The sequence below is a fragment of the Mastigoproctus giganteus genome, chromosome 5, assembly GCF_048544385.1.
Source record: "Mastigoproctus giganteus isolate SK-2022 chromosome 5, ASM4854438v1, whole genome shotgun sequence".
NCBI lineage: Eukaryota > Metazoa > Arthropoda > Arachnida > Uropygi > Thelyphonidae > Mastigoproctus > Mastigoproctus giganteus.
In genome coordinates, this window is record NC_143579.1 from 189,978,161 (window position 1) to 189,992,154 (window position 13,994).

General features: G+C 38.3%; 1 protein-coding gene across 2 annotated transcripts in view; it reads right to left on the reverse strand.

Annotated features, from left to right (window-relative positions):
* The window catches only part of LOC150085950 (peroxisomal acyl-coenzyme A oxidase 3-like), a 357,646-nt gene that overhangs the window by 223,118 nt on the left and 120,534 nt on the right, over positions 1-13,994 (reverse strand). The window lies entirely within an intron of this gene.

Sequence of the window (13,994 nt, forward strand, 5' to 3'; positions counted from 1 at the left end):
AAAATTATGTATAGATGTAATTAATTAAAATTCATTAAAATAAATAAATGCAGTAATTCATTAAGAACATCTTTTTAATTAAAAATTCAGCCTGGTGCATTACTGAATTTGTGGGTAATGAGTATATAACAGAGTGAAAATGCATCTTAACATTCACTCAGTGAAGTCAGTGAAGGCAAAGCAAAGGTCCAAGGGTGATACACAGAAAAATATACAGGTACATGGCAAGTTATGAACAGTTTATATTATAAAAGAGTATTTTTTATTTGATGAAAATATTTGTTTTATGCTCTATCAGTTGCATCTATCAGTGAGTGTAAATGTGAAAAAGTATATAGTGACTAAGTTCTCATTAGAAATTTCTATTACTGTTAATACTGTTAATTTGAATAACCTTTTTATAATATCAATAAATACTGATTTTAGTCACGAAAAATAATTACATTTTTGTTTCAGCTGATTTTACACATTCAAGCCAGTTTGCCACTTTTACTCTAGAAAAGTATAATGGAACTTGGCTGTGACTATAGCATAACTATATAAATAATTGCAAAGTACATTTCACAGTACTTTGCAATTTGCATGAAAGAATATTTTGAAAAGCACTCACTGACAGATACACACTTATTTAGACTATCTTGTCTCTGTTGAACAAAGCATTTTCAAAGTGTGCTAAATTTGCAAATTAAAATAGAGTAAAATAAAACAAGATAAAAATGAAATGAAGTCACTAAAAGATAATTGCACCAACCTCTCAAAATAGGCACTTAAGAAATCTTGATTAGTGCTAAAACCAAAGTTAGTTATATTAGATATTATTAACTTCCCTAAGAATTACATAAAGGAGGATTTCATCCACACCATCTCATCAGGAGCTATAAAACCTCGGTGAATGAAAGAAACAAAAGCCCATAGCATTTCAAAAATTCCTACTATAATCGATTAATCCTCTTACAGTTTAATTGAGTGGCTGTGCCTCAGCTCCAAATTCTTTTCTATTAACCCTGCAGTGGTGTCTTCCCTAATTGTTACAAAAAAAGGTGACGCTACACCTGATGGGTGTAAACTGGGTGTTAGATGGGTTGGAAAACTGCTAGATTGGGGGGATACACAGACTACAAGGTTAACAGTGGCCGCAGGCAGAGGCAAAAGTGATTCTTGCACTGCTTCTATTAGAATGAGCAGCAGCAGCCTGGAAAGCAAGGTAATGGAGATTTACAGGACTGCTGGGAGTCATAGTGGAACAAGTAAATACATGGGCTGTGTTAGTGTAACTAAGAGTAGAAACAGGTGCATGTATACTTGCATGTACACCAATGCTAGGAATATAGTTAATAAATTTGATGAGCTTGAAGTGCTAATCAAGACATCAGAGGCAGATATTGTTGGGATATCAGAGAAGTGGTGTCACACAGACATAAGCAGTGCAGAATTGCAATTTGGGGGAGTACAATGTGTACATGAAGGACAGACAGGAAGGGAGGAGGGGTTATGCTGTTAGTTAAGAAACACAAAATCTAAGGAAGTGCATCCAATTGATGTTGGTGGACAATGCAGTGTTGAGTTTGTTTGGTGTGAAATAAGTACTGGCAAAGGAAAAATGAGAGTAGGTATGTGTTATAGGCCTAATGAATCTGAGGAGTATAATGAGCGATTGTGCAGAGAAATAGAGTGGGCCAGTAAATCAGAATGTCTTATAATGGGGGATTTTAACTGTCCAGATATTGACTGGAACTTGTGGGTTGGTCACTCACAGAGTAGCAAGACTTTTGTGGATTTATTCGATGACTTTTTTCTACAGCAATCTGTTCAAGAAGCAACAAGAGGGTGTAATACTCTTGATCTGATTATCAGTAGTGATTATTCATGCAATAAGAATTTGCAGATAAAGGAACCACCGGGTGACAGTGATCAAAATGTAATGATGTGGGAATTACTTAAAGATGTAGGCGCCTCCGTAGCCAGGTGGGAAGGAGCAGCAGTGCATAGCACACGCTTCTTGATTAGACCGGGGTTCGAGCCCGTCACCACCAAATACGGAGGATGCGGAAAGGTCAGGGAATGACCACGCATATCCTCGAGCAATATGGCCTGAGTTGCTAATGCTCCTAAAAACCAAATAACAAATAACTTAAAGATGTAACTACCATCAAGGCTAAAGGGAAGGGCTTTTGCTTTTGTAAAGGTGACTACAGAAGTCTCAGACAGTTTTTAAATTCTGTACAGAGGGGTGAACTGATGATGTTACCAACGTTGAATTCTAAACAGGAAGCCTTCAGGGACTTAATTTTGGAGGCTACTATGCTTTTCATTCCAACTAAGAAATACTGTTCGAGGTTTAGGCCTAAATGGAAGTTAGATGAATTAATGAGGCTCGTGGCAGAGAAGAAGAATGTATGGGATGCATATAAAGTATCAGGTGACAGAGACACCCACGGCAGGTATAAACTAGTCTGTAATCAAGTCACAAAGGAGGTTAGGCAGGAGAAGGCAGATTACGAGAAATATTTGGCAAAGGATGCAAAAGAAAACAGCAAAGAGTTCTTTACTTATGTAAACTCTAGAAGGAAAGGATGAATCAGATTGGACCACTTAACATAAATGGCTTGACTGTTGATGATCAGGTGGTTGATAAACATTATTGAATGAGTATTTTGCATCTACATTCACACATGAGGAGTTATTCAATGAGGGGAGTGCCAGCAGTTTATCAAACACTAACAGGGAGCTAAGTGATTCTGTAATAATTGAGAGCAACGTGGAGGAGAAATTGTTGAAGTTAAACATAAGGAAGGCACCTGCGGTGGATCAATCTATCCAGTTATATTAAAGGAGGCAGCAAAGGAAAGTAAGCAAACCCTTAGCTATAGTTATGAAAGCTGCCTTGGACTAGGGGCAGGTTCCCATGGACTGGAAGTGTGCAAATGTATCACAATTTAACAAATGGGGTTCAAAAGGTGAAACACTAATTACAGACCTGTTAGTTTAACTTGTGTTCCAGGGAAAGTAATGGAATCACTTGTTAAAGAAGTATTGCAGGATCATCTAGACAAGACTGCAGTAATAGTTAAGACACAGTATAAGTTTGTTAAATGGAGGTCTTGTCTGACCAATTTGATTAGATACTATGATATGGTCACAAAGGAACTGAATGCCAGAAATAATTTTGACATCGTATATTTGGATTTCAGGAAAGCTTTTGATACTGTTGCACATGGAAGACTGCTGTACAATTTGGAGAGGTATGGCATTAAGGGTAAGTTGCTACAATGGATAAAGGGATGGTTGAGTGGGAGACGACAAAGAGTGGTAATCAATGGAAACTGCTCCTCGTGGACAAATGTTATTAGTGGAGTTCCCCAGGGTTTGGTGTTGGGCACATTGTTGTTCTGTATATTTATCAATGATATTGATGAAGGTATATCATGTTTAATGTCCAAGTTTGCAGATGATGCAAAGGTTGGCAGGGTTGTTAATGACAGTATGCTACTCCAACTGGAACTAGATAAGTTGGGAAAATCAGCTGAGAAGTGGCAACTGAAGTTTAACATTGACAAATGCAAAGTACTGCATATGGGTAGCAATAACCGAAGAGAAACGTACCAACTGTGTGGTACTACACTGAGGAAGTGGAAAGTGAAAAAGACCTGGGGGTAATTGTGCAGTCAAATATGAAGTTTGCTGAGCAGTGCAGATGGGCTTCCAGGGCAGGTCCTGCAGTCTTGTCAATGATATATAGGAATTTTGCTAGAAGGGACAGGGAGGTGATTATACCATTATACAAGGCATTATACATTGTAATGTGTATACCATAATGGTATAATCACCATTATAGTATACAGAGTACTCTAGGTCAGGCCACACCTAGAGTACTGTGTACAGGTCTGGAGGCCTCATTTTAGGAAGGATGTAGAGCTGCTAGAACGAGTACAAAGAAGGGCAACAAGATTGGCGAGAGGAACAAAGGGGTACACTTTGTCTCCTAGTCTCCAGATGCTGCAAGTTGTAGCATCTGGAGACTAGGTGATCTGACTGAGGTGTATAAGTCTTTGAATGGGTTGAGCAAGCTGAATGCTGATGGGATTCTTCCTCTTGCTCAGACTAAGAACCTGAGGGAGCACAGTTTCAAACTGAGGAAAGATAGTTGTAGTTTGTTGTTTGTTTGTTTGTTGTTTGTTTGTTTGTTATTTGGGTTTTAGGAGCATTAGCAACTAAGGCCATATTGCTCCGCGGATATACGATGGTCATTCCCTGACCTTTCCGCATCCTCCGTATTTGGTGGTCACGGGCTCAAACAGATAGTTGTAGAATAAATGTGCGGAAATTTGCCTTTAGCCAGAGGGTAGTTGATTGGTGGAACAGGCTTCTATCTTTTGTTGTGGAAGCTAATGGCCTAGATAAATTTAAGGCTTTTTAAGATTGGGTTTTTTTTGGCTAATGTTGCATAAACTAGCTTTTTCGCATCGTATGCCTCTACTAATACTAACTTTCTTTTTAATTTCTGGAAAAACTTTATGGGGTTTTTTTTAAAATTCTGCTTGGAGTTTATCAATATTTCATCTTTTCTTAATGGACTGCAATGGTTATTGTATGTTTTTTTTTTAGTTTGCAATGAAAAAAATTGAATATTTAATGTGTTTTTTTATACCTTTTGTTTTCAAAAAATAAAAAAATATTAATTTTGCTGAAAATTAAGAAAAAACTTATAGACAATATATAACAATGAAACTGTTAATTACTTCCATTTTCCAGTTTTAAATACTGTTAAATGCACACATGCATATATATTTCATTATATTATGCATTATATGTATAAAGTGTGTATTAATTATGTATAAATTGTTTTAAAAACATTTAAGAATTATATAACATTTTATAAGCTATTATTTACTTCCATTTTCCAATTTTTTTTAAAAAATTTGTTTCAAATTTGGGAGGGTAGTATCACCTTCAGTGTTATCGTGATTATCAAAATAATAACAAAAAAACAATTAACAAATCTTAAAAAAAAAAAAAAAATTCATGTAAGACTACTGATGTTTACAGAACACCTGGGGCAGTTCTTTGCCATAGACTGTCTATTCTATTATTTCTTCTGCTTGCAGCAGTAAAAACTCTGCCTGCACAACAAGTTGCACTGGTACTATACTACTTTCAAATGAATGGCCTCACTAAAAGCCTAATCTGATATTTATTTAATTTCTGGAGAATGATAATAAATTAGATAGTCTGCTTCTCTCTTTTTTAAAGCAGTCTCTATCTAATTTATTATTGTTATTTGGATAATTATAAGCCTTTTAGGCTATAATGTTCTAAGTACACTCTTGCTGTGATTGAAGAGATCCTCCAAAATTAGAAGTAGCAGTAATAACAATAAAAATAATGCACGATAGCACAATGGTTACGACACCGGACTGATGGACCTGGGTTGGAGTTGCGCTTTGACAGAAGCAAAGGCTCTATCGCGTTGGGAGACCACAGTGGTGTCCAACCTACAGCCCATGCAGAAAGTGAATTAAAACAGCATTTTAAATTTTGTGAATTATCAAAAAAATTTTCTCATTAAATGTTTAGTTCAGTAAATGTAATTGTGTATTGTACTTAATAAAATTTTTGAATATTTTCAATTTTAGGTGTATCATTATATTTATTTAATCATCCTTAATATTTAAAAGCAGTGATCCTTTTCAAATTGTAAATTTTCTGAAGTGAGCATTTAAAGGCAAAAGGTATTTTTTTGAAAAACAAGAGTCATCTTTTTATAATTTTAATAAAATCTAAAAAATAAATTAGTGACATAGATTTGTTACACATAAGTGTTGGGAATTTGCATTTTTTATATATAGCCTGAAAATAGAAAACAGAAACTTCCTTTTACATGTAACAAGATAATCTTTGTAAAATCACTCACTATTCTTTGTAAAGTCACTCAGTACAGCTCACAAACGAAATCTAACTTTGAATATGGCCGCTGTACAGGAAAAGGTTGGACACCAGTGCAATAGAAGGTGGACCAGAGCCCAATGTCAGCATCGGGAATACCCCTTGTTCTGTTCACTATTGATCAATGTGACTTCTCCGTTTATGGGACAGACGATTGAATAGGTTTTACGAGTACCACTAAGTTGTAGAATGGTAATCCTTTTAGCTCTTGTTATTTGTTTTTTTTTTTTTTTTTAGGAGTATTAGCAACTAAGGCTATATTGCTCCGGGAATATGCGGTGGTCATTCCTTGACCTTTCCGCATCCTCCGTATTTGGTGGTGATGGGCTCAAACCCTGGTCTAATCAAGAAGCGAGTGCTACGCACTGCTGCTACTTCTCACATGGCTACGGAGGCGCCTCTTTTAGCCCTCTTAATTCTTGCTTAGCAGCAGCAATAATTTCCTAAATTTCCTGAAGGCCAGAATTGAGAACAGCAGTTAAGTCTCCTAAACTGTTAGTTATATGAAATTTTTCTTTGCTCAACAGGAAACTATTTTAAATGTAATTTCCAAGGGGAATTACAAAAAATTTGCTATAAAAGGAGTTCGTTAAACAGAGGTCCAACTGAGTAATTTAGAATTGTAAAAATGGTTATAAAGTTTTATATAAAAAATATCTTCACAACGACAGTGAAAAATGCATATTTAGTTAAATAACTTTAAGCTATTTTAACAGTAGGTAAACGTGAAAAAAATTTATGGAATATTACAAATTTCGAAGTGTATTACATTCAAATCCATTGATTGATATCGATGGGTCAATTGTTGATGATCCTGCTCAGGTAGCTAACAAACTAAATGAATATTTTGCATCAACATTCACACATGAGCAGTTATTCAGCGAGGGGAATGCCAGAGGTGTATTCAACTCTGGCAGTAAGCTAGAGAGTCTTGTAATAACTGAGAGTAAAGTGAAGGAGAAATTGTTGAAGATGAACACAAGAAATGCACCTGGGGTGGATGGGATCTATCCAGTTATATTAAAGGAGGCAGCAAAGGAAGTAAGCAAACCCTTAGCCATAATTATGAGAGCTTCCTTGGACTCAGGGGAGATACCCACAGACTGGAGATGTGCAAATGTGACCCCAATTCACAAAGGAGGATCAAAGGCCAACACAAGTAATTATAGACCTGTGAGTTTAACTTCTGTTCTAGGAAAATTAATGGAGGTACTGGTTAAAGAAGCACTGCAGGATCATCTAAACAAGACTTCAGTTATAGCTCGGACACAGCATGGTTTTGTTAAGGGGGAGTCTTGCTTGACCAATTTGATTGGATATTATGATGCAGTCACAAAAGAACTGGATGCAGGGAATAATTTTGATATTATATACTTGGATCTTAGAAAGGCTTTTGATACTGTTGCACATGGAAGACTGCTGCACAAATTGGAGCAGTGTAGCATTGGAGGCAAATTGCTGCTATGAATAAAGGGGTGGTTGAGGGGGAGAAGACAGAGAGTGGCACTTAATGGACACTACTCATCGTGGACTAATGTTATTAGTGGAGTCCCTCAGGGTTAAATGTTGGGTCCATTATTGTTTTCTGTATTTATAAATGATATTGATGATGGTATATCAAGCTTAATGTCCAAGTTTTCAGATGATACAAAGGTTGGCAGGGTTGTCAAAGACACTACTGACACTATGCTGCTGCAACAGGATCTGGAAAGGTTGAGCAGATGGGCTGAGAGGTGGCAAATGAAGTTTAACATTGACAAATGTAAAGTACTACATATGGGAAACAGCAACCACAGAGCAACGTATCAATTCTGTGATACTACACTGACAGTGGTAGAGAATGAAAAGGACCTGGGGGTAATTGTGCAGGCAGATATGAAGTTTTCTGAGCAGTGCAGATGGGCTGCAAGAGTAGCTCATGGTGTCTTGTCAATGATATACAGGAATTTTTCTAGCAGGGATAAGGAGGTGATTATTCCCTTGTATAAGGCAATGGTCAGGCCACACCTTGAGTACTGTATACAGGTCTGGAGGCCTCATTTCAAGAAGGATGTAGAGCTGCTGGAACGAGTACAGAGAAGGGCAACAAGATTAGTGAATGGAACAAAGGGTACTCTTACGAAGAAAGGCTTAAGTTTTGCAAATTACAGTGTCTGGAGACTAGGCACCAGCGAGGTGATCTGATAGAGGTGTATAAAGCCTTAAATGGTTTGAGCATGCTCAATGCTGATGGGATTCCTCCTCTTGCTCAGAATAATCATCTGAGAGGGCATAAATTCAAATTGAGGAAAGACAGATGTAGGATAGACGTGCGGAAATTTGCCTTTAGCCAGCGGGTAGTTGGTTGGTGGAACAGACTTCCATCCTTTGTCGTGGAAGTTGATAGCCTAAATAAATTTAAGGCTCAGCTGGACAGGTATTTCAGACGAACGGAGGTGTGAAGTGCGGTTTTTTTTTTTTTTTTTTTTTGGCTGATGCTGCATAAGCTTGCTTTCTTACATCATATGCCTCTGCTAATGCTAATGCTAAAATGTCACACGTCCCTGTTAATAAAGGTGCCGGTACACCATACCATTGCATACGATCTCAAAAAAAGCACTGATAACAGTAATAAATTAGAATAATAATCATAAATAAATTAATAATGATAATAAATAAATAAACGTTGCGAAAATTGCTCTGGACCTACCTTCCCCAGGATCAGAGTGGTGGCACTATCTGGTATCACTCCCAAGAACTAACATTACCTTACCACTGGACATAAGCCAAAACTAAACAGGTCCACCACATAGATGGATGATGTCGAAGAGAAATAATCATCAACCGCAGTGAGTATGGTGAGAGGATAAAGTCACTCGCGTTCAGGCCTTAGGCAGAGGGGTTGGTTCGAAAAGTCAGATACAGTCTCCCGAAGAAGACAGTGGAGCAAATAGAGCTGTCCCCCATATGGCTACCACAAGAGAAGAGCAAGATCATCCAGCCCACCAACTGGAAGTGCTACCTACATAAATAAGCTAGTGACCATCCAGGAAGGAAGAAAATTCACTCTAGAGATAGATGTTTCAGCTCACCATATACTATTAGTAGATTCATTTTATTTTATTATTTTTATTATTATTATTTTGTTTTATAATTGGATGTATTCAGAGGGAACACTTATACATCAACACAAGTGGACATTCACTTACATTCAATGTTCATTCAATTCTCACTTATGACAACCCTCTGAATAATGATGAGGGGGGCACATTTTTCTCTCTCTCAGGCTAAAGATACAACAATTATGAAGGGCCTTGCCTGAGTTAAAGATACAACAATTATGGTGGGCCTTGCCTGAGTTAAAGATACAACAATTATGGTGGGCTTTGCCTGAGTCACCCCAACCCAAGGAAAAACCCCAGCCACACATATTGACATGCTGCCCAGCAGATACACAGCCAGCCCATAAGGGCCATTAGGAGTGCAAAGGGGACCATGTTTAAAAATGGGTTCACTCTTCTGGAGGTTTGTTTTCATGGAGGTAGGTTTTGGTGAGTAGCCAAGGGTTCCCTATCCATCAAGTATAACCATACGGTTAGTATGGAACCAGAGGCAGTTGCCAGGAGTGGGAGAACTTTAGGGAATTAATCAGTGTTGGAAGTCCCTCCCCATGAGCCAAAGGCAATTTGGTTTCTCCTCATAAGGCACTCCAAAAGTCTTCCCCATGAACTGGCATGGGGTTAGTGACCACCACTGAGTGCATAAGGGAGGGGGAAGGAAGGTTATATTGAAAGGTGGATGAGTACAGGTCCACGTATCTGGATAATATTTTGTGTTAAAGGGGTGGATGATATGGTTAGGGAGAACAAGATTTCTTAAGGTCAGGGTGAAACCTTGGGTTCCCCCGACCATAAGAAAGGGGCTGTATTTCCAAAAATGTTCTGGCAAGGCATCAAGAAAATCCAGTCAACCACACATCCTCTTTCAACCACACATCCTCTTACTCAACAGAACAAGAGAAGAAAGGCAATGGACCCCCCCCCACCAGAAAGTACTCAAAGAGTTCTGGGGAACCTGTGGAGCAGTGAAGTTAGCCATAATGGCCATGCCCTCTGGACAGACCTAGTAAAGAAAAAAAACAAAGAAAATACACAATATGACAGATTCAAGAGTAAGAAGTACACCAGTTGATCTGCAAGGTCCACAAATGGCAAACCCCGGGGACAGACAACATCACAACTACTGGTACAAGAAGTTGTACCAGTGGTACTTTCTCACCCGCGAGGTGATCTGATTGAGGTATATAAGGCTTTGAATGGATTGAGCAGGCTCAATGCCGAAGGGATTCTTCCTCTTGCTCAGATTACAAACCTGAGGAGGCATAAACTGAAATTGAGGAAAGACAGTTGTCGAATAGATGTGCAGAAATGTGCCTTTAGCTAGCGGGTGGTTGATTGCTGGAACAAACTTCCATCTGTTGTTGTGGAAGTTGATAGCTTAAATAAATTCAAGGAAGAAGGAGTGAATGGATGGGTGAAATGGGAAGTTTTTTTTTTTTTTTTTTGGCTGATGCTGTATAAGCTTGCATTCTTGCATCATATGCCTCTACTAATGCTAACACCCCAGAGCCTCTGACTCAAGAAATCACCTATCTGAAAGTGAAGGACAAAGACATCACAAACCTGGCAAAGTTTGTTTGTTATTTGGTTTTTAGGAGCATTAGCAACTAAGGCCATATTGCTCCGGGATATGCAGTGGTCATTCCCTGACCTTTCCGCATCCTCCGTATTTGGTGGTCACGGGCTTGAACCCCGGTCTAATCAAGAAGCGTGTACTACGCTCCTGGTACAGACCAATCACCTGTCTCCCAACAATGTACAAGATCCAGACCAGCTGCATAATCAAGAAGATATCAGAATACTTGGAGACCAAAAACATCATGACTGAGTAGCAGAAGGGATGTAAACAGATGAGTAAAGGATGCAAGGAGCAAGACAACAAGAGCACTGCAACCTGCATACAGCCTACACGACCCCCGCAAGACCTTTGACTCCGTATCCCCACAACTAGTAGACAGAGATACTGAAAATCCACAAAATCACTCTGATACTGACAGATAGAAGCAACAATGGTGAAATGGAAGATCTAACAAGGTTGAGAACACATGATCAGACCAAGCTCCATGAGAAGAGGAGATGCCCTGGGCTCACTGTAGTTCTGTCTAGCACTCAATTCACTGTACACCATGCTCAACAACAGCAAATATGGATATTTAAGAAGAGAGGAAGCACCTGTAATGCTCTTACAGAAAGAACCTGTAACTAGAAAGAAAAAAGAATGAAACCATGACAGAGGGCAAAATCTACAAATATCTGGGAATGATACAGGCTCAACAGCTAGAACACAAGGAGATCAAGGCCCACCTCACTGAGAAATACCATTTCATGGTATTTCCCATGAAATACTGAGAAGCCTGCTAAAATCAAAGTTGAATGGCAAAACATGATCACAGCCATAAACATTTACACAGTCCCAGTAATAACATGCTCCTCTAAGATCAGAGACTGGACCAAGACTGAGCTCGAAGAGATTATTATTTTATTTAATGAAACCCAAAGAAGAGAAGTATTAGAACATATAATACTTAGTACCAAGCATGGGCTGAAGGTTGAGAAGATGAAAGACAATACTTGTTGACATTAGACTTGAATTTCTAGAGATTGTAATTTTCACGAAATACATATGAAGGAAGGTTGTTCCAGAAAATAGACTTTGAATAAATAAATGAGGAAAAAGAAAAAAGTTGATTTTGTGCATATGAAGGTGGACAGTAAAGAGATGCTGACTGGTTGAGGCTAGTGTTTGGACTGCTTCTCGAGAGAGCAGAAATTATCAACGTCAATTCAGAAGAACAGTGCCATAGAAGTATCAGCAGAAAAGGAATGCAGCAGAAACAGAATTTCTACGAGACAGAGAATGGAGAGACTGTTAGAGATGAGTCATTAATTAATCTAACTGCCCTATTTTGAATGGAATCTAGAAGCCTGAGAGAGGTTTTGGGGGGCAGGACCCCAGATGTGGGAACAATATTCCATGGTAGGGCTTATTATCATGGTAGAGCAAAAGAGAAAACCCAATTTTTTAGATGCAGAGGAAACATATTTGTAATGTGCTTATGTCAAGAGAGATTAGAAATTAGGGTAATCTCCAATAGAGATACATGACCTTACCTGGAAATCAGAGTGTCATCGGAGCACAGGAGCAGAAGAATCTTTTTTGCAAGATATTGTAGAAGGACTGAAATCAACTAAGTTATCTTTGTCCCACTGGAGAATTACCTGGAGATCAGTATTTAAGGAATTGGTAGTGTATATTTGAGAAAATCAAGTTGTTTGTGCAGGACAAGGTTTCTCCAACTGGAATTATGGATAGGATTTCTGGTCAATGGAAAAAGCCATTAATACACAAGAAGAAAAGAGTGGGAGAAAAACTGAACCTTGGGGACCACCAGCAATTAGTGTAGAAGACAGAAAACAGAGGGCCATCTACCATCACCAGCAGTGAGTGGTCAGAGAGGAAACTGGATACCCAATTACAAAAAAACAGTTGGCAAGCCATAAGACGGAAGCTTATTTAGAAGACCTTTATGCAAAACACAATCAAAAGCCTTTGAAATGTCAAGAGAGACCGCTTGAGTTTTGCCACTCTTTTCCATGGAATTTGTCCACTGATGGATAACATACACCACAATATTACCAGTGGATCGATCCATACTGGCAGTTGTTGATCAGGAAGGTTTCTAGATAGTTTAAGAGTTAGCAGTTAATTGATTTCTCCATTACTTTATAAAATGCAATCATAATTGGATAGCAGGGATTTGCCACCCTTTTTAGGAACTGGCTGCATATGAGCAAATTTCCAAGCAGAAGGGAAAACGCCTTTAGAATAAGAAAGTGAAAAAGGCAACACAGAACAGGAGTAAGTTCAGGAGCACAGACCTTGAGAACAAGTCGAGAAATACCATTACGACTTTTAAACTTTCTTATCATCAAGATTGTTCAAATTCCTTCTGACATCCTTTTGACAGAAGACCACAGGAGGCATTGAATGGAGAGTGCTGGGAATAGTAGGAGGTGAAGTACCAAGATCATCAATACACAAGTTGGAAGAAAAGTAGGTTTTCTCAAATCAACTTTATATTTCGATGAAGTGGCAATTGAACTATTTGGTCGTGACAGAGGTGTCAATAGAGATGGGCAAAAGTTGCAGCCAAAAGCTTTGGCAAGAGACCAAAATGCTCAACTACCATCCGCACAACAAAGTAAGTTTTCTATTCTTAGCCAATTCAAAATCTAGTTCGGACTGATTAATAACTGCTTTACAACCATTGCGATCTTTGGTGTAGGCAGAAAATAAATGTGGAGATTTCGATACAAGCCAAGTGTGATATACAACATTCTTATCTTGAATAGCCATAGCACATTTATTGGAAAAACCAAAGTTTAGATAAAGGATGAGATTTTAAGATGTACCGTGAAATAAAGGATTTCATCCCTACAAGAATAATTTCACTAGAACAATGTGAGCAAACATTGACATCAGAAGATTTGACACAGTATGGTTTGCCAAATGTTTCCTGTAATCGGGTATCTGGTTTTCTCCCTGACTGCTCAGTGAGGGTGATAGTAGACGCCTCTCTGTCTTCTAACTTCTCCACTAATACAGGTGTTCTCCAAGGGTCAGTTCTTTGTCCCACTCTTTTCCTCTTGTAGATTAATGACCTTCTTCCATTGACCAGAAATCTTATCCATAATTTTGCTGATGATAGCACATTGCATTCCACCTTCCAGTATGAGAAACCTTGCCCTGCACAAACAGCTTCAACTTCTCGAATATCCACTATCAATTAGATGCTAATTTCCAGGTAATTCTCCAGTGGGAAAAAGATAACTTAGTTGATGTCAATCCTTCTAAAACTCAGTCCTGTCTTATATTTCACAAAAAGGATGACACTCCGATTTCTAAGAAAGATCATATATCTCCATTGGGATTACCCTGACCTTTATCTTCCT